Source organism: Crotalus tigris, unplaced genomic scaffold (genome assembly GCF_016545835.1).
Source record: "Crotalus tigris isolate CLP2741 ecotype Arizona unplaced genomic scaffold, ASM1654583v1 scf7180000020823.416525, whole genome shotgun sequence".
In the NCBI taxonomy this organism is placed as follows: Eukaryota; Metazoa; Chordata; class Lepidosauria; order Squamata; family Viperidae; genus Crotalus; species Crotalus tigris.
Genome location: NW_024098200.1, coordinates 38,243 through 56,760, shown reverse-complemented (window position 1 = coordinate 56,760; position 18,518 = coordinate 38,243). Strand labels below are relative to the sequence as shown.

Genomic DNA, 18,518 nt, shown 5'->3' with positions numbered 1-18,518 from the left:
ACACAGCCTTATGTTGCTTTTCCAAAACCTCAGATTCGGTGGGTCTTCTTTCCCAAAAATTGACTACAAATAGTCCTCGACTTACAACAGTTCATTTAGTGACTGTTCCAAGTTACAACCGCACTGAAAAAAATAGCCATTTTCACACTTAAACGACCGCTGCAGCATTTCCATGGTCAGTTGATCTGTTCTATCCCAGCCTACGAGAGTCTTTGTTAAGCTCGCAAGGAGAAACCCCTCTTCCAACAAGCAAGCTGGAATCGCAGGGAAAAAAACAAAAAAACCCTTTTATTATTCACAGACCTGAATAAATGTCCAAGGCAAACAAAACTTGGGAAGGCCCCACTTGGAATACCGCATCCAGTTTTGATCACCACGATGTAAAAAAGAAGAAAAAGAAGAAGAAAAAGACTCTAGAAAGAGTACAGAGAAGAACAACAAAAGATGATTAGGGGACTGGAGGCTAAAGCATATCAGGAGCGGTTGATGGAATTGGGTATGTCTAGTTTAATGAAGAGAAAGACGAGGGGGGACAGGATAGCAGTATTCCAATATCTCAGTGGCTGCCATAAAGAAGAGGGAATCAAGCTATTCTCCAAAGCGCCTGAAGGCCAGACAAGAAGCAAGGGATGGAAACTCATCAAGGAGAGAAGCAACCTAGAACTAAGGAGAAACTTTCTGACAGAACAGTTAACCAGTGGAACAACCTGCTTCCAGAAGTGGTGAATGCTCCAACACTGGAAGTTTTTAAGAAGAGACTGGACAGCCATTTGTCTGAAATGGTATAGGGTTTCCTGCCTGAGGAGGAGGTTGGTCTAGATGACCTCCAAGGTCCCTTCCAACTTTTTTTATTATTATTATTACTATGGATCATCACACAGTCAGCCAGATGTTCAGACTGGATTTGGCATTTTGTCTACCTATCAAGTCCTTACCCAGGACCTGGGATAGGCAGATGTGGATGTTTGATGGTATTACAGATATCGTCGCAGGATGGAAGCAGTTCCTAGTAAGGCCACCTTTTGCAATTGACTAATAGCAAATTTGTCAATGCCGGTGATGGTGTTCAAGTGGTGCTCCAGTTGTTTTGGGATTGCACCCAAGGCGCCTATGACTATTGGTACTACCCTTGCTTGCTTTTGCCACAGTCTTTCTATTTCTATTTGCAGATCTTTGTATTTTGTTATCTTCTCCAGTTTTTTCTTGTCTATTCTGCTGTCTCCAGGCACTGCCACGTCCACTATCCAGACTTTTTTGTCTTTCTTATCGACAATGGTTAAGTCCGGGGTGTTGTTGTTGTTGTTGTTATAAAACACAGTTCACAGAAACTCGATCCTCAACACGAATGGCTGCCTTCAGCAACCAGTACCTCCCACACTTTCCCTTTTATAATTCAGCCAAGATGTGGCTTCCTTTTTTTTTTTTTACCATTTAACTTTTGTTTTAATGTTTCTCCACAAATGATGAAAAATACTAAGTACAGACAAGGAATCATCATAATGTTGTGGGCCAACATTATAAATATGGAATTATAAATTTAAAACATTTTCTGGTTTAAAAAATAAATCTGGTAGTAAATGCAGTCCAGCAGGAAAAAAAGGGGGGAGTCGCTGGCCGCTAATAGGGCCGGTCTCTGCGGTGCTGATGGTGCTCCCCCTTGTCCATCTTCCCTGGTCCTCCACGCCTGCTGCCTTGGCCTCCTGGCTGTTCCATAAGAGGTCCAGGGGGCCCCCCAGGGCCTCCTCGCCGGCCCCCTCCGAAGCCCCCACGACCCATGCCATGGCCTACTTGGAATCTACCTCTGTCTCCGCCACGGTCGCCATGAAACATCCCTCCGGGACCTCCTCTCATGCCGCTGGGGCCACCTCAAGGTGTGACTTCCTAATGCCTTTGCCTTTGGAGCCACCCCATTGCATTCCTCTATCCTACTTGCTTCTCTTGCTTGCGCATTCGTGCATCCGGGATTTGTCCCAGCTGTTCTTCATCACTGTCCAACTCAGGCTCTCAACACAGCTGTGTCTCAGCCTGAGCGCGAGTAGAGGGGCCAGGCTCCTCGTCCGACTGTAAGTCTTGGAGCTGCTCAGAGCCTTCCTCTGACTTTGATGTCACGCCAGGCCCCTCCTCCTCCTCCTCCTCTGAGTCCTCAAACTCAGCTGCCGGATTCACGGGCCAGTGAGGAATCACAACATGATCAAAATCCAGCCGCTTGGCAACTGACTCATATTGATGACGGCTGCCATGTCCTGAGGTCATGTGACCACCATTTGCGACCTTCTCACAAGTCGACGGGGAAGCCAGATTCGCTTAACAACCTTGTTACTCACTTAACAACTGCAGTCATTCACTTACCAGCTGTGGCAAGGAAGGTTGTGAATTGGGGCCAAAAAAAAAAAAAAGACTTAACAACCCATCTCACTTAGCAACAGAAACGTTAGGCTCAATTGTGTGGTCGTAAGTTGAGGACTACCTGTATTGCATAGTAGAGTTGTGCGGGTTTTGAGGGCGAGTGTGTGTTGACCAACTGTTTTGTCGGGGGGGGGGGGAATAGTTCTTTATCAGTAGGTTTTTATTTCAAGAAGGCTAAATGGGTTGCTTTGATGCTTTTATCCAGTTCCCTTAGATCCGTTCCGGGAAATAAAAGATTTGCAGACTTTCATAACTTTTTTTCATTTTTTTTGTTGGTTCATCGGGTGCCCTTGTTTCTGGCAGGTGCACGGGGGAACATTTGATTTATTTTCTGGCTTGATTTTTGCCTCTGTGGTCTCGAGTTCGATTAGCGAGAAGATTCCTTATTGTGGCTTTGTTGTCTGGCCAAAATAGGAATCTGGCCGAAAGCAAAGGAGCGGAATGCGGTTTTGTGGGTTCCATCTGGAGGAACATTGTATGCTTCAGGCTGTGATTGTGGATTGAAATTGTTGCACTTTTACCCCGGGAGAGCTGGACGATCAAAGTTTGGAAATGACTGGAATGTTTAGTTTATTTCTTTCAAGCATTTATAACAGTGGTTCTCAACCTTTTTAATGCTGCGACCCCCCCAACCGGTCGTAAGTCGAGGATTGCTCAACCGGTCATAAGTCGAGGACTACTCAACTGTTGCAGCACCGTTTGCAGAATGGGACTTTTGGCGGGCTCAGCAGGGCAGAGACAGCCTGGACAATTCCTATTGGCTTTTGAAAGCCAATAGAATTAGACTCTATTCAAGAGAGTCTATTCTATTGGCTTTCAAAAGCCCATAGAATAAAAGGGAGTAGCACAGCTAAGGAAAAGGGGGGGAAAAATGGCGGACTGCGTTGTTTGGCGACCCCCATGAAATGGTCGTTTGACCCCAAATGGGGTCCCGACCCACAGGTTGAGAACCACTGATTTATAAGGCTTGAATAACTGGGCCTACCAGAATTTTGGGTGGCCTCGGGTATACAGGTAAGTCCTCGATTTACAACAGTTCGTTTAGTGACCGTTTGAAGTTACAGCGGCACTGCAAAAAGTGACTTAGGACCGTTTTTCACACTTACAACCATTGTAGCATCCTGATGATCATGTGATCAAAAGTCAAACGCCTGGCCAATGACTCGTATTTATGACGGCTGCAGCGCCCCAGGATCGTGTGATCCCCTTTTGCGACCTTCTGACAAGCAGAGTCAACCGGGAAGCCAGTTAACAATTTGTGTTATTAACTTAACAACTGAAGTGCTTCACTTAACAACCGTGACAAGAAAAGGTCACAAAACGGGGCAAAATTCACTCAACAACTGCCGCGCCTAGCAACAGAACTTTTGGACTGGATTTTGGGCAAGAGAATGGAATAGAATAGAATCTTTATTGTGAATAGAATAGAATAGAATATATGGAATAGAATAGGAATGGAATGGAATGGAATAGAAATAAGGAATAGAATAGAAATAAGGAATGGAATAGAAATAAGGAATAGAATAGAAATAAGGAATAGAATAGAAATAAGGAACAGAATAGAATAGAAATAAGGAATGGAATAGAATAGAGTAGAATAGAATAGAATTAGAATTAGAATAGAATAGAATATTTAGAATAGAAGAGAAGAGAACAGAATAGAATAGAATCTTTATTTAGAATAGAATTAGAATAGAATAGAATATTTAGAATAGAATAAAACAGAACAGAATAGAATAGAATCTTTATTTAGAATAGAATAGAATTTAGAATAGAATAGAATAGAATAATGAGGTAGAGTAGAATAGAATAGAATAGAATAGAATAGAATAGAATAGAATAGGAGTAGAACAGAATACAACAGAACAGAGTACAGCAGAACAGACTAGTAGAACAGTATAGGAGTAGAACAGAACAGAACAGAATAGAATAGAACAGAATAGAGCAGAACAGAGCAAAACAGTATAGGAGTAGAACAGAACAGAATAGAATAGAATAGAACAGAATAGAATAGAGCAGAACAGAACAAAACAGAACAGGAGTAGAATAGAATAGAACAGAACAGAGCAGAACAGAATAGTAGAGCAGAACAGAACACAATAGAGCTGGAAAGGCCCTTTGGAGATCTTCTAGTCCAGCCCCCTGCTCAAGCAGGAGAACCATACAGAACCATACCATCTCAGACAGGTGAATGTCTAGAATAAGTCGAGGACTACCTGCAAATAATTTTTCTTTATTTAGTTATTTCATTTTTATCCTGCTTTTTGTTTTGTACTACTCCAGCCTCCCATTGTCCTCACAACAACGACCCTGTGAGGTGGGTTGTGCCGAGAGGGAGGGACTGTCCCAAAGTCACCCAAGCTAAAGAGAGGACTAGAATTCTGGCTACTACATCATCGTTGTCTTCATTTTATGGGTAGTCCTCAACTTACAACCATTCGTTTAGCGACCGCCGTTACCAAAGCTGCAGTGGCCCTGAAAAGAATAATTTATGGTGATGACCATTTTTCACACTTACGACTGGCGCCGTATCCCAAAGAAGCCACATGATGGCAATTTAGGCCAGGGGTCTTCAAACTTGGCCACTTTAAGACTTGTGGACTTCAACTCCCAGAATTCCTCGGCCAGCACTTGGCAACTTTAAGACTTGTGGACTTCAATTCCTAGAATTCCTCAGCCAGGTGTGCCTGGCTGAGGAATTCTGGGAGTTGAAGTTCACAAGTCTTAAAGTGGCCAAGTTTGAAGACTCCTGATTTAGGCTCTTGACAACCAGCACCTACTTAGGACATTTGCAGCATCCTGGCGATCACCATTTGCATCTTTCCGAGCCAGTTTCCCACAAGCAAAGTCTATGGAGGAAGCCAGATTCTCTTAACGATCATATGATTCACTTAACGTCGTGATTTGCTTAACGACGCTGGCAAAAAAAGCTTATAAAATTAACCACCGCTTTGCTTCGCGGCCCGCAAAGTGGTCTGTGCAGGGAAAAACCCCAGCTCTGCTGAAGCCCTTTTAGCTTCACAGCTGAGCAGTGCAAGTAGTCCTTGACTTATGCCCAAAATTTTATGTTGCTAAGAGAGACAGTTGTTAGTTGAGTTTTGCCCCGCTTTATGACCTTTCATGCGGGGGGTGGGTGGGTGTCAAGTTGAATCACCGCAGTTGTGGACTTTGTCAGAAGGTCGCAAAAGGGTATCATGTGACCCCAGGATACTGCAACCGTCATAAATATGAGTCAGTTGCCTGAGCAGTGGAATGTGGATCACATGGCCACGGGGATGCTGCAACGGCCGTCAGTGTGAAAAACAGTCATGTCACTTTTTCCAGGGCTGTTGTAAATTTGGACCGTCGCGAAATGAACTGTTGTAGGTCGAGGACTACCTGTATATTATAATGAGGACTAGGAACTTGGAACATGGTCAGCAAGGTTCTTGCTGAACAGATAAGCTCCTTAAGTCCCCTTTGGGTGCAACCATAACCTCTGTAAATTTGAGCAGGGGTCCCCAACCCCCCCCCGGACTGTGGACCGGTAGCGGGCTGCAGCGTGCCAAAAACCGGTCCACGCAAAGAAGCAAACGGCCCATCCGCGGGATACAAGCAGTACACGAAACCACACCCCCTCCAGTCCACGGAAAAACCCCTTCCACGGAACCGGTCCCTGGTGCCCAAAAGGTTGGGGGCCCCACTGAAATAAAGTTTCCTGATCGTCCGTGCCTGTGATTTGCTTAAGAACCACACCATAAAATGGTCATACAACTGGTCCCCCATCTGAGGATGTCTCGCTTAATGACTGTATCACTTAGCAATGGTCGTTGCAGCCCCAATTGTGGTTGCAATTCGAGGACTTCCTAGATTTGCCTCTGGAACTGGAGTTTTTAATTAAGTTTGGTGCGTGCACCCAGACATACGCACAGTTCCAACCAAATAATCTGTTTTCTGTCGTTTGATGCTGCCTTTTTTCCGTTAGAAGAAATAAGCAATGTTGATTATGGAATTATGTCAAGAATGTTTTTCTGGCGTCCTACACCTCCTCTTTTCTTTCCTTCAAACCAACCGATCACAATTAAAGTGCCTCGACCGGGGAAATAGTTGTAACTGAGCCTGGAGAATAGGACGGTGAGATCTGAGCTGCAAAACTCCAGTAATCCACTAGAGGGCAGCACGGAATTTTCTTGCTGCCCTCTGCTGGTTCTTCAGAGTATTGCAGTCCAGATCTGATTATCCTCTCTAGGAAAAACTTCTTCCATTGGGGAAAAAAAAAGATCTTTATAAAAATAATCCAATAAAGAATAGTGCCTCTGCGGCAGAGGTCTCCAACCTTTTGGGCACCAGGGACCGGTTACGTGGAGAGAGGTTTTTCCATGGAGCGGAGAGTGCGTTGTTTTGTGTGCTGTCTGCATCCCGCGGATGGGGCTTTCCTTGTTTGTGCGGATCGGTTGCTGGAATGCCGTGGCCCGGTACTGGTCCACGGACCAGGGGTTGGGGACCCCTGCTCTATGGGATTAGTTTCAGAGTTCTTTCTAATCAGCCCTTTTTGGGGGCAAGGAGATAATCTCTGCTTTTGTTCTGGGCACAATAGAATATTACCCTCCCTTCACAACCCCCCCCCCGCTGTAAAGATAGTCCTTGAGTTACGACTGTAATGGCGCCTGGCTATCACAGTTGTAACTCATAATGGTCATAAATCAAGTCTCCCACGTGACCAATCCAATTTTCTGATTACCTTTGTGGCAGTTGTAAAGTGACTGCCTTGGTCACAATGGGACTGCCACGGTCATAATTGGACTACTGCAACCACAGTTGTTAAGTGAATCACGGCCGTTGTTAAGGTAGTAACACGGTTGTTAAGTGAGTCCGGCTTCCCCATTGATTTTGCTTGCTAGAAGGTCGCAAAAGGGGATCACGTGACAGACTCCAAAATTAATAGAGCAACTATTACAGTGGTTCTCAACCTTTTTAATGCCGCGACCCCCCAACCGGTCGTAAGTCGAGGACTACTCAACCGGTCGTAAGTTGAGGACTACTCAACTGGTGTAGTACCGTTTGCAGAATGGGACTTTTGGCAGGCTCAGCAGGGCAGAGACAGCCTGGACAATTCCTATTGGCTTTTGAAAGCCAATAGAATAAAAGGGAGTAGCACATCTAAGGAAAAGGGGGAAAAATGGTGGACTGCGTTGTTTGGCGACCCCCGTGAAATGGTCATTTGTCCCCAAATGGGGTCCCGAACTACAGGTTGAGAACCACTGCACTATTAGGACAGCTAAACTGGAATTGTTCTAAGAAGGCAATAAAAAAGAGAATTTGGAGCTGGGAGAGGAATCAAAACCCTAATTTACCATAAAAATCTCATCTGCCAGTATTGTTCATTTCTTTTAACCAAGTTTCTAGTCCTTAACACAGCAACCAAGATACTAAACCATAATATGGGGACAAGGAAAGAGGAGGGAGCCCAAATATCCTTGCAAATCGTAAATGCATCCATGTCTGGGCCCTGAAAACAGTTCCCCCAAATTGTAGCTCCATTTTCTTAATTCAGGACCTTTGCAAATCCCTAGTGATGCCCGGCTTGTGGCCTAGAGGGAAGTTGGTGAGAGGTTGAAATTTATCTTGAGCAATGCCCAGTTTAGAGGTCAGTCAAACTTTTTAGAGCAAGACAACAGAAGAGTTTGAAGCAGCAAGGGAACGTTCTGATGGCTGAAATCCATGGAGGAAAAGTCCCATTCGCACATGCAAATGAGATGGCTGGGTGGAGTCACTGAAGCAGGAGGCGTGAACTTAAATGGACTCCAGAAGATGATAGAGGACAGGAAGACCTGGAGGAACATTGTCCATGGGGTCGCGATGGGTCGGACACGACTTCGCAATTAACAACAACAAATAGTCAAGTGTCTGGCAGTTGGAATATCTTCTCAAGGACCTTCTTTGACCACGGTGCACATTCTACCGAGACTGGCATAAGCAGAGAACCGTTTAGCACCTTAAAAATTCAACATCAACTGTCAACCCCTTCGAGGTAGGACAGAGCAGAGAAGAAGCACTATAACTAATAATAATAAAGAGCCAGTTTGGTCTGGTCTAGTGATTAAGGCACCAGGCTAGAAAGTGGTAGGTGATGAGTTCTAGTCCCGCCTTAGACATGAAAGCTGGCTGGGTAACTTTAGCCCAATCGGCAGAGGACGGTGACTTCTAGTCCCGCCTTAACCGTGAAAAATGGTTGGGTAACTTTGGGCCAATCACCAGGGGACAGAGAGTTCTAGTCCAGCCTTAGACGTGAAAGCCGAATGGTTGACTTTGGGCCAATCACCAGAGGACGGTGAGTTCTAGGCCCGCCTTATGCATGAAAGCCACTGGGTGACTTTGGGCCAATCACCAGGAGAATGTGAGTTCTAGTCCCATTTTAGCATGAAAATTGCCTGGGTGACTTTAGACTAGTCCCCCCCCCCTCTCTCAGCCCAATCCACCTCACAGGGTTATTGTTATGGGGAAAACAGGAGGAAGAAGATGTGTTGGATACTAAGGTGACCAACTTTTTTACAATGAAAAGGAGGACACAAATAAATTGAAGAAAAAAATATCGTAAACAAAAGAACCGTTTTATTCATTGCAACAACAATACAGACACCTTGCATGTGCAAAGTTTGCCGGCCGGGTGTTTTGGCGCGCTCAGCAGCAATTCCTATTGGCTTTTGAAAGCCAATAGTGGGAGTAGCACACCTCATGCAAAAGTTGAAAAAAAACCCATCAAAAAAAGGTGCCAGAACGCCATTCTGAGCGTTCTATGAGGGGAAAAAAAGCCCTGCAGATTCGTCTTTAAATATCCAAAAGGAGGACATGTAGGAGGACACTTTTTGAGGGAGGACAGAACTTACAAAAGGAGGACTGTCCTCCCTAAAGGAGGACGGTTGGTCACCTGATGGATACGTTTGCTCCCTTAAGTTATTTGTAAAAATAATAAAAGGTGAGATACAAATGACTGTAAATACATAAATACAATATGAGAATTGTACTTTATCGATACAAGCTATAATAGCAAAAGCTTGAGAGCTACACAGCATTTCCCCTTCCCTCTGATACCAAAGAGAATCAAAGATGAACGTTCTTGATTTTCTTTCTCACACTTTCCCGTTTCCCTGGGTTAAACTTATATTTTTATTTTTGTATACTGCATATTTTCTCCAAGGTCATCTCTACAATAAATTGTACTCCATAGGCAGTTTTTAGTGCAGATTTTCCCCTACAGCATGATGAGCACCCTGGATTTGGACACCAATGGCCACAAAAACAGATAGTCCTCAAAATATAACCATTTGCTTAGTGACCGTTTGAAGTTACAGCAGCATGGAAAAAAGGGATTTACGACCGTTTTCCACACTTACAACCGTTGCAGCCTCCCCGGGGTCAACAGGCATGTACTTATGACGGTTGCAGTGTCCCGGGGGTCACGTGATCCCCTCTTGCGACCTTGTGACAAGCAAACTGAATCGGGAATCCAGATTCACTTAACCGTGTGACTAACTTAACAAGGGCATCGATTCACTTAACAACGATGGCAAAAGTCATAAAATGGGGCAAAATTCACTTAACATACTGTCTTGCTTAGCCAATAAGAAATTTTAGGCTCACCGACAATAGTAACAAGATCCAAATATAGATAAAGAGGCAAAAGAAGGAATTGAGATTATATCCCTGAACGTTAATGGTTTTAACTCCCCATTAAAGAGGAAACAAATTCTTAAATAAACTGGGCAAGATGAATTTGGATATAATAATTTTACAAGAAGTTCATATAAAAAAACAGCACCAACATTTATTAAACTGCCCCAAGCTGGGAAATATGTTTGCAGCGCTCTCACAACAAAAAAAAAGCAGAAGTAGTAGCATATATTAATAAGGAAATTCCAACAAAACATATTTATAATGATGAAGATGGTAGAATCTTAATAATAGAAGTAATTTTGAATAAAATAAAAATAGCTCTTGTGGGAATCTATGCTCCCAATGAAGGTCAGAAACAATTCTATAAAAAACTACATAGCATTAATAGTGAATTTGAATATGATAACATTTGCATAATGGGAGATTTCAATGCGATCAAGGATAGACAATTGGATTATAAAAGTGATAAGGCTAGAAAAGGAATTAGACCAATGTTTCTCAACCTTGACAATTTTAAGGCATGTGGACTTCAACTCCCAGAATTCCATAGCCAGCGTTGCTGGCTGTGGAATACTGGGAGTTGAAGTCCACATGCCTTAAAATTGTCAAGGTTGAGAAACACTGATTATTATTAGACCAACATTACTTAGTACTTTCCTAGAAATGGCGGAGGAGTTTAACATTCTGGATATTTGGAGGGAAAGGAATACAGGGAAAAAGCAGTATACGTATTTTTCAGGGCGACATCTCTCATGGTCCAGGATTGATATGGCGTGGTTGTCAACAAGCTTAAATTCGGAAGTGGAAGATGTCATAACTGACACAAATTCATGGGCTGACCACAATCCAATTAGAATTAAATGGAGAGGGCAAAAGAAAATAAGAAGGTGGACTCTGAAAAGATAAGGTGACCAACTTTTTTACAATGAAAAGGAGGACACAAATAAATTGAAGAAAAAAATATCGTAAATAAAAGAAACTTTTATTCATTTCAACAATAATGCAGACAACTTGCATGTGCAAAGTTTGCTAGCCGGGTGTTTTGGCGCGCTCAGCAGCAATTCCTATTGGCTTTCGAAAGCCAATAGTGCAGTGGTTCTCAACCTGTGGGTCGGGACCCCATTTGGGGTCGAACGACCATTTCACGGGGGTCGCCAAACAACGCAGTCTGCCATTTTTTCCCCCTTTTCCTTAGCTGGGCTACTCCCTTTTATTCTGTTGGCTTTTGAAAGCCAATAGAATAGACTCTCTTGAATAGAGTCTAATTCTATTGGCTTTCAAAAGGCAATAGGAATTGTCCAGGCTGTCTCTGCCCTGCTGAGCCCGCCAAAAGTCCCCTTCTGCAAACGGTGCTGCACCAGTTGAGTAGTCCTCGACTTACGACCAGTTGGGGGTCGCAGCATTAAAAAGGTTGAGAACCACTGCAATAGTGGGAGTAGCACAGCTCATGCAAAAGTTGAAAACCATCAAAAAAAGATGCCAGAACGCCATTCTGAGCGTTCTATGAGGGGAAAAAAGCCCTGCAGATTAGTCTTCAAATATCGAAAAGGAGGACATGAAGGAGGACACTTTTTGAGGGAAGACAGAACCTACAAAAGGAGGACTGTCCTCCCTAAAGGAGGATGGTTGGTCACCTTAGAAAAGACCAATTTTAAATCACAAAGAATTTAAATTGAAATTGGAAGATCAAATGGGCCTATTTTTTCCAGATGAATAAAAAGGAAGATACAAATTGCCAAAATTTATGGGATACAGCCAAACCCTACATGAGAGGTGTCGCAATTGCTTACATGGCTAGGGAAAATAAAATTAAAATACAGTGACAAAGAAATCTTGAAGAAGAACTTAGCAGGGTTGAGGGAAACTTACAAAAGAGAACCACAAAGGCGTGACCTGAAACAACAAATAGATTTAATTAAACACAAGATGAATATCATTGAAAAGGAAGAACTGGGACAACAAATAAAACGTACCAAACAAAATTTTTTTGAAAACGCCAATAAACCAGGTAGATGGTTGGCCTACAGAATAAAGAAACATGACGACAAAAAGAGGATTAGCAAACTATGCAGTGAAAAAGGAGAGATGGTATATCAGAATGAAAGGAAGAAAATGGTGGCCTATGAGTTTTATAAGAAATTATATAAAGATGTAGAACGGAAAAATAATGATGATATACTAAAATACTTGCAATTAGCTGATCTACCGAAAGTTCCAGAAGAGATTAAAAATACGTTAAACAAAGAGATAACATCTTTGGAACTATCTGAAGCAATTAAAAAAAAAAAAAAACAATAAAGCCCCAGGTCCGGACGGTTTACCAATAGAAATATACAAAATTATGCAAGAATCTCTAAGTCCAATATTAATAGATCTATTCAACAAGGTCCTGAAGAATGCAAAAATTCCAATGTCATGGGAAGAAGCAACTATCACTTTGATTCCCAAGGATAATTCAGATTTGGCGTTCATTAAAAACTATAGCCCCATTTCACTATTAAATTCGGACTATAAAATTTTCATGGCCATAATGGCTAACTGTCTTGAAAGATTCTTAGTAAAATTCATACATACGGATCAAAATGGTTTTTTACCCAAAAGATACATAAGAAATAATGTCAGGATCATATTGGACGTATTAGAATATTATGGCGCTCACAATGAAAAACAAATGGGACTAATCTTTCTTGATGCACAAAAAGCATTCAACAATGTGAAATGGGATTTTATGTTTAACCAATTGGAATACATGGATTTTGGGGAGAATTTCATAAACATGTTCAAAGCTATTTATTCCAAACAGGTAGCTAAAGTGATAATTAATGGAACTACTAAAAGCTTTCAAATCCAAATAGGTACAAGACAAGGTTGTCCATTATCTCCACTATTGTTATATTGTCCCTGGAGGTACTAAACAGAATGATTCGGAAAGATGAGCAGATTAAAGGTTTTAGAGGTCAAGAGAGAAATTTTCAAATTGCAAGCCTTTGCTGACGATCTTGTTTTTATAATCGAAGAACCATTACAATCAGGGATAAGGCTAATGGAAGTACTGGGTGAATATGGTAAAATGGCAGGCCTAAAGATAAATAAGGAAAAAACTAAAATGCTCGTGAAGAATATGATTAGAACACAGAAAAATGAACTAGCTGATAGATTAGGCATTCAGATTACAAAGAAAATAAGATACTTAGGGATACAATTAACAGCTAGGTGTGTGACAATTAAAAGAGACAATTATGATAAATTAAGGGAACAGATTAAAACTGACTTAGATACCTGGAGAAACCTTCAGCTCTCTTTTATGGATAGAATTGCCGTAATCAAAATAAACGTATTACCTAAAATATGGTTTCTATTTCAATGTATACCAATTAAATTAGAAAAGGAATTCTTTCGAAATTTCAACCAATCCATACTTAAATTCATTTGGCAAGGAAAAAAAGCAAGGATTAAATTAAAATTTTTACAGGATGCTAAGGAAAGGGGGGGTCTTGGCCTCCCTGACCTGGAAAAACACTATCAATCTACAATCTTACTATGGGTGCGGGATTGGATTCGACTGGAAAACCGGAGATTATTAAAATTGGAAGTTCATGACATGCAGACGGGATGGCCCGCTATGTTATGGGATGAGAAACATAAAGTTCACCAGTACTTCCGGAGGCACCACATCAGACGGGCGTTAATAGATGTATGGACCAAAATCCGGCAACAGAATTATAGGCAAGTCCCCAATTGGATTTCAACATTAGAAATTTATATACACCCAAGGGTTTGTCCAGTTAGGGAATGTGATAACTTATAAAAACATATTAGACGAGAGAGGAGAGGTGGCGCAGCAGTTAGAGTGCAGTACTGCAGGCCACTTTAGCTGACTGTGTTCAGCAGGTCAGCGGTTCAAATCTCACCGGCTCAAGGTTGACTCAGCCTTCCATCCTTCCGAGGTAGGTAAAATGAGGATCCAGATTGTTGGGGGCAATGTAAATATATATATATATATACATTGCTTACTGGTGTACACCACTTAGAGAGTGCTTGCACTTAAAAGCAGTATATAAGTCTCATAAATAAATAAATAAAATCGAGGAAAAATCTTCAAGATGCAGGGATAGAATTAGAATGGTGGGCATACCTCCAACTACAAGCAAGATATAGGAAACACAAAAAAGAGTGGGGTATAAAAATAGAACCGGCAGAACTAGACAAAATATTATTAGGGCCCGAGGATAAAATGATTAAAAAAATATATCACTTTCTTTTAGATCAGACAATGTATGAAGAACAGGTCAAGGAGACTATGCTAATTTGGAGTAGGGATTTTGGTTTCAGTATTGATCTGCATATTTGGCAAGAATTGTGAGAAAGAAACAGGAAACTCACTCTAGCTACCTCGTACAAGGAAAATCTCTACAAGATGTTTTATAGATGGCACTTCCCACCCATAAGGCTTGCCCAAATGGGTCCAAATATCTCACCTTTATGCTGGAAATGTAAAACAGCAATAGGATCATATTACCATATGTGGTGGGAATGCCCAAAGACCTGTGAGTATTGGAATAGGATACGAAGATGGCTGAAAGATATATTAATGTTGGACTTAGAGTTAAAACCTGAACTTTTCCTGTTGGGAATAACTACGGAGAAATACAATAAGGGAATAATCTATTTGCTGTTACATGTCTTGACTGCAGCTAGGCTTGCATTTGTGCAAAAATGGAAGAGCAAAGAAATTCCCACAGAGGAAGAGACACTATATAACAGTGGTGGTGAACCTATGGCACGCATGCCAGAGGTGGCACGCGGAGCCCTCTCTGTGGGCACACACCATCACCCCAGCACACGTCTCTAAAAGTTCGCCATCACTGGCCTAAGGCCAGCCAGCCTGGAGCTGCCATTGGGGAGCCCACCATCCCACCTGCCAGAGACCCCCAGGATCTCCCCCAACCCTACCCAGCTCCCACAGGTATCCCTCCCCATAAGCAACATCAAGGTGGCCAGGCCCACCCCGGCCATGCCCATCCAATCTGCCATGACTACTGCAGCCACACCCATCCAGTGGCCATGCCCATCCAGTCTGCCAAGCCCACTGTAGCTCCGCCCACCGAGTGGGCCACACCCACCCGGCACCCCGTGATACATAAGTGGGTTTTGGCTTGCCGTTTGGGCACTCAGTCTCTAAAAGGTTTGCCATCACTGCTATATAAAATATCATGTGCGGAAATGAACAGGCTCACAATGATATTGAAAGACAAATGTAGATCAGTTTATTTCGAAACCTATTTTACCGCTGGAAGGATTCAAGTGCGACATTGGGATTATAGGCTAGTGTTAAGATAGAAATATATGTAATTTTAGAATAAGTGTTGTATATAAAATTTAGATGTATATTCAGAGATGAAGAACCAATTGTAAAATGTGGAATCATTTGATAGGAATGTATATACTGGAATGTCACATTATATCCGATGTTTTTTTTAATTGTAGTATAAATAAAATTTTGTAAAAAAAAAAAAAAAGAAATTTTAGGCTCAGTTGTGGTCGTAACCCGAGGACTACCTATACCCTAACCTATAAATCATGGTTGTTTTAAACTTGTACACAGTTTCTTATCTACAGATAATCCCCGAGTTACGAGCGCTCCCTTAACCCTCGTTCGAAGTTACGTGATGAGCGCCCCCTAGTGCTGACGAGCAAATCCCGAATTACGAATATGGCGGCACCACGACAGTCGTTCGCCCTTACGAGTGACCGCGGAGGGACCGCAACCTTCACCCTGGTTATTCCCTCCCTCCCCATCCCCGCCCCGGGTCTCCCTAGGCACCAGGCCCTCAGTACTCACCCCGCGAAGATCAAGATCCTTCCCTTTCTCAGCTGCTTCAGGCCTTTGGTGCGTTTGCAGAGAATGGAGGCCTAAAATAAGGCGAGATCCCGCGAGATCAGGGGGGCGAGATCTCACGCTACTGATCTTGCGTGATCTCATGGTACTTTAGGCCTATGTTCTCTGCAACAGAGAACGGAACCAAAGTCGGGGGACACTTCCGCTCCGGATCGGGGCATCGGAAGTTTCCTCCAGGCCACTGCCACCCAGATCTGAGACGGAGGATGCTTCTGTGACCCTCTGGTGGCCCGATCCAGGTGCCGGAGGCCTTTTCCAGGCTGCTGCCGTCCAGAAACGGGCCACCAGAGGGCCACGGAAGTGTCCCCCAGCCTCAGATCCGGTCGGCAGCAGGAATCGGAGTAGAGAGGAGACGGATCTTTTCACGGCAGCAAGGGAGGGGAAAGCATGAAATTATCTTAGTGGGTCGGGCAGGCCTTGGAGGGCTGTTCCATCACTAGGTCCTTCCATGGCTTTCCGCACCCTGAGATACCTCATGTTCACTTAACGAGCCGCGTGCGTCTTAACGAGCAAGGAAGTGATCTCGTTCGAGGTACGAGTTACGAGTAGAATGGGCAGGCTCCATTCCATTCGTAACTCGAGGATTATAAGCTTTCCCGATCTCAAAGTTGCGCGATATATCAACCTTAACGTTTTTTGTTTGTGTTGCCTGCCTCCACAGAATGAACAGCCATTCCCTCCTCTCTGTCAGATTTTGAAAATAGCCTTCTGGCAAAGCTGTCTTCTAGCGAAAGAGAGAGAGAGAGAAATGTTATCGTGGAAGAATCTGTTTCTATAAAAAGAATGAGCCTGTTAATATCATGTAAAGGATCTAATTTGTGACTGCCGATTCGTGTAGAGAGGATTCACTTAGGATAAGCCACTACTTTGCATGGCTAAAGTATTGTGTGCAGATTTGCAGATTTATATACAGGTACCCGACATATAACAGTTCGTTTAGCGACCATTCAAAGTTGCAACGGCACTGAAAAATGTGACTTACGACCGTTTTTCACAGTTACGTCCTTTGCAGCATCCCTATGATCATTATGATTAAAATTCGGCAACTGGTTCATACTTACAACGGTCCCCTTTTGTGACTTTCTGACAAGCAAAGTCAGTGGTAGAGCCAGATTCACTTAACAACCAGGTTACTAACTTGTTAAGTGCAGTTATTGACTTAACAACGGTGGCAAAAATGGTCATAAAAAACTCACTTAACAAATGTCTCATTTAACAACAGAAATTTTGGGCTGGATTGTGGTTGTAGGTCGAGGATTACCTGTATGCCATGGATAGGTCACCAAATAATTAGTGTAGGGAAAATCTATAGCTACTAGTTAGTAGTGACTGTTTTTAAATTCCCCTTTTAGTACAGTCCTCAACTTACAGCAGTTTGTTTAGTGACCATTCGAAGTTAAAACAGCTTTGAAAAAAGTGAGTTAGGACCATTTTTCACACTTACGACTGTTGCCGTATCCGCAGGGTCATGTGATCAAAATTCGGATACTTGGCAACTGACTCCTATTAATGACGGTTGCAGTGCTGTAGAGGTCAAGTAATCAGAAGCCAGATTCACTTAACGACCGTGTTACTAACTGAACTATCCTGCTTCACTTAACAACTGTGGGGAGACAGCTCGTAAAATGGAGCAAAATTCACTTAAGAAATGACTCATTTAGCAACACAAATTTTAGGCTCAATTGTGTTCATAGTTCAAGGACTACCTACATGCAGGGGTAGGCAACCTTGGCTCTTTTATGACTTGTGGACTTCAACTCCCAGAATTCCTCAGCCAGCCATGCTGAGGAGAAATGGAGAGGTTTCCAAGCTGAGCCATGTTGGCTGAGGAATTCTGGGAGTTGAAGTCCACAAGTCATAAAAGGGCCAAATTTGAAGCCCCTTGCCCTAGACCATGGGTAGGCAACCTTGGCTCTTTTGTGACTCGTGGACTTCAACTCCCAGAATTCCTGAGCCAGCCACGCTGAGGAGAAATTGAGAGGTTTCCATGCTGAGCCATGCCAGCTCAGGAATTCTGGGAGTTGAAGTTCATGAGTCATAAAAGGGCCAAGGTTGCCTACCCTGACCTACAGCAACAATTGAATACTGTTGTCCTTATGTTCTTATGTAAAGAGTTGCTCATTTTTGGAAGCAGAAGGAAACTGGACTCTCTGAATTTTTGTCTGGACTGGCAAGTTTACTATCTTGTCTCATCCAAAAGATGCTTTTTCAGGAGGCAACTGGGCTTCCTTGTTTTTCCTTTAAAGATGTTTCGCTTCTCATCCAAGATGCTTCTTCAGCTCTGATCGGATGGTGCGGAATGGAGGGATTTATACTCCTTGCAGACAGCTGGTCATTTGCATTCTTTGGAGAGTTGTTGAGGCTACTTTGAGGCTTATCTGTGTCCTCAGGGTCACTTGAGTAGTGCAAATGGGTGTGGAGCCTTCTTGGAATTGCTGAGAGGACTGTGTTGTAGATCGGAGATAGAAAATGTTGTATCTCTCCGACACAGATAAACCTACAAATGGCCTCAAGGACTCTCTAAAAGAATGCAAATGACCAGCTGTCTGCAAGGAGTATA

General features: G+C 42.9%; 1 protein-coding gene across 1 annotated transcript in view; it reads left to right on the top strand.

The window, feature by feature from the left end:
• YPEL2 (yippee like 2) overlaps positions 1-18,518 on the top strand; it is an 83,786-nt gene that overhangs the window by 45,504 nt on the left and 19,764 nt on the right. The window lies entirely within an intron of this gene.